We start from the raw sequence: 3,587 nt of genomic DNA on the forward strand, positions 1-3,587 counted from the left end.
AGTAGTAGTAGTAGTAGTAGTAGTAGTAGTAGTAGTAGTAAAGGGCTATAAATAATGGGGGGGAAAAGTGCGAAAAATGAGAAAAAGAGAAAGGGGGGGGGGGGGGGTGGGTTGGTTGGAGGAAAAAAAAGATTATCGAGGCGTAGTAGAGTATGACAAAAAAACAAATGGTAGTGGTGGTGGGTGGGCCAGGGTGTAGGGGAGTGGAAGAAAGTTGGTGGTAGGGGGTAAGGGGGGTAGGGGTGGTAGGGGGGTTCGTCGTCGTCGAATGGAGTGCATTAAGCCGGTGGAACGTTAACGATGGGACTATGCGAAGGCTAAGTTATGACCGATCGAGATTAAATCCGGCAATTTATAAAATTACGGATTTAAATGGAAGGTTCGTTCGCATTCGCGTACTTGCGAACGATTGGTTGTTGTTGGTTCGTTGGTTGGTAGTAGTATCTCATCTCGTTGTTACACAGTGCAGAGTGTTGCTCGATTAGTGTTCGTTCATTCGTTTGTTCGTTTGTTCGTTCGATTTCATCTATGGCGTTTCGGCTTTTATCTATGGCGTATTATTCTACGAGTAGTCTAAAGGATTTTCACGGTTACCCGTGGTTATAACGTGTTCTCGTAAAAAGGATTCTCTTGTTTAGTAATTCGTAGCACGTTTCGCGAAAAAAAAAACGACACACGTGTTACTATTTTCACTTTTATTTTCTACGATACTTTTTTGTTCCATTTAAACACACACACACACAAATATATATATATATATATATGTATCGATCGTAGAAAGATTTGTGGTCGATCATCATCCCTTAAGGAAGGTTGCATCTAAGATGATTTTTCTTATTCTTTTCCTTTCCCTCTCTCCACACATACACATACACAGAGTAAGAGAAAGAAGATCTTCCTAGTCAGATTGAACGAGATAAACAAAGAGAGAAAGAGAAAGAGAGAGGGAGAGGGATAGAAAGGGAGGATTACTCTCCGTTGTTTGAAGGGACCCGACGATCGTTCGAAGAGAATCAACCCTGGTATAATGGCATATTCTCGTACCCTTATTACGTTCAAGGTGTACGCCCAGTGCACGTTACATCGACTACAAAATAATATTAAAGTCCTATTACGGTGGAACGCGCGTGAGTGGTAGGCAGAAAAGAGAATAAGAATAGATAGATAAAGAGAGAAAGAGAGAGAGAAAATGAGTAGGATGTTCTCTTATAGTAATGGGGGAAGAGCCTTTGGCTGTGTCAGTTGGTGGTGACGAGAAGAGGATCAAAAAGAGTTGGGAGGGTGTACTCGATGGAAGTGCAGTCAATTTCGAAGTCAACCATCTTCTTCTTCTTTTTATTTTTCTTCTTCTTCTTCTTCTTTTTTGAATATCTTTCTAGCTCGTTCGTACATAGTCACTGCGTGCCGTTGTACCACTACTTCATGTATCGCGTGCTGTTCATGCTAATAATGGACGAACGAACGTAAGCTCTGCCATATAGTGTTTTTTTTATTTTATTTTATTTTATTTTAGTTTCCTTCTCTCATCTTCTTTCTTCTCTTTCTCTTTTATCTCTTCTTTTTGTTTTTTTTCTTTTTCTTCTTCTTCTTCTTCGTCGATTAACTTGAACCCCTTCAGGCGTTGAGACGTCACGCTGTTTTTCACTTTTCCAAGAGGCTCCCCCTTTCTTCCTTCTTTTTCTTCTTTTTCTTTTTTCTCGAAGATTGCACTCGAATACGATGATAAGAGAGATCATTGTTAGATCCGTTGTTGTTGTTTTATATTGTTTAAAAAGAGAAAAATATTATTCAGAGATATGTTTTATATGATCTATCTCTCTCTCTCTCTCTCTTGATTTGATTATTATTATTCATGTTGAATGTAATGAGGAATATTGATTTTGATTGTATTATTATGTTTCATCAATGATATATTCTTTATAGATGTTATTTAATCTAATTAATCTTTTCAGTATTGAATTGTTTTGTAGGGATGAAATAATTTATTATTAATTTGATTGATATTATTATTAACCAGAGATATCTAATATATTAAATTATATATTTAATAATTCACAAAAGTTTTTCTTTCTTTTAATATAATTTTTATTTATTATAATGTATACGAAAGAGAGAGAGAGAGAGAGAGAAAGAAACCAAAATAAAAAAATACGAGTGTAACTAATTTTCATTGGTTAAACGAAAAAATTGTATTATTTATTTTTTCGAAATGATGATTAAATCCTACAAAATCGAATAAGAAATGAAACGGCCCGGCATACAGCAGCACGATAGAACAAAAATAAATTCATTCGAATCGATTCACGTTTTCTGATTGAATTTAAATTTAATTAAATCTAAATCATCTCAATTACTTTTCAATTCTCTCTCTCTCTCTCTCTCTCTCTCTTCGTGATTCTCTTTCGAACGAGTAAAAAAACATTGAACAACCGCTATACGTAAACACTCTTCCTAGTAACTTTCAACAACTACTACTACTACTACTACTACTACTACTACTGTGACTCACGATGCAAACAAAAGTTTTTATCACAAATTTTGTTCTTTTCGATTGAGGAAAAAAAAAGGAACGTTCAAGCGCGACGTGTCTTTATAAAATGATTTTTACCCGTGCAGATCCCATCGTTGTTTTATTTTTTTACTATAAATAAACTATTATATACATATACGTACACCCCTATTACGTACATATTACATATACACATATACACATTATACCTATAATGTACTTTACATTTAACGATTTCTTTTTAAGATGATTATTTTTCTACATTCAGAAGAATATTATTTTCGTTAATTTTTCCTTGAACCATACGAAAACGTTTTTCTTTTTTTTTTTTTTGTTGTAAGTACGACGTTTAATCAGCGTGTTACGTGTTTTTCAAGAACGATAGGGAATCGTTGAGTGTTCTCGGTGATCTCCATTGGGAATGAAATTAATTGAAATAAATGTTATTCCAGCAAGAAATTCTCCGGACACAAGAAATACGTATTTACATCTATCTATCTACATACATACATACATACATACATGCATATATCTATATATATATACATGTATATACCTGCGGCAACAACCACCACAGACAGAACCATGCTGAGATAGGATATTATTACGTCGTTCTTGATACGATTTCTACTCTCGATTCTATTAAATGGATATTTGGATATCCCGTTAATTGCGATTCGCAAAACGATTACCTCGAATGACATGACGGTAAGAGGAGGAGGAGGAGGGTCGGGTTGGGGGTTGGGTTGGAGGAGCAGGGGGTGGTTGAAACGATGAGAGAGGAAATGAGTGGGTGGAAGGAAGACAGAGAGAAAGAGAAAGAGAATACTAGATCCTATCTCGAACATAATTCCTGCTCCCGATACGAGGTTAACCATTGGTGGATATCTTCGATGCCTCCGGCAAATTTCCAAGTCATTCCTATGCAATTCGCATTTCGTTCACCGATGACAGGACGAATCTCTCTCTCTCTCTGTCTCTGTCTATCTTTTTTCTCTCCCTCTCTCTCTTGTGTAAGTAGGTATAAGATCGAGAAGAAAGATAGAATGAAAGAAAGAGAGATAAAAGAAAGCCAAAG

This window comes from Polistes canadensis, unplaced genomic scaffold (assembly GCF_001313835.1).
Source record: "Polistes canadensis isolate GaletaPanama2010 unplaced genomic scaffold, ASM131383v1 scaffold_170, whole genome shotgun sequence".
Taxonomy (NCBI): Eukaryota; Metazoa; Arthropoda; class Insecta; order Hymenoptera; family Vespidae; genus Polistes; species Polistes canadensis.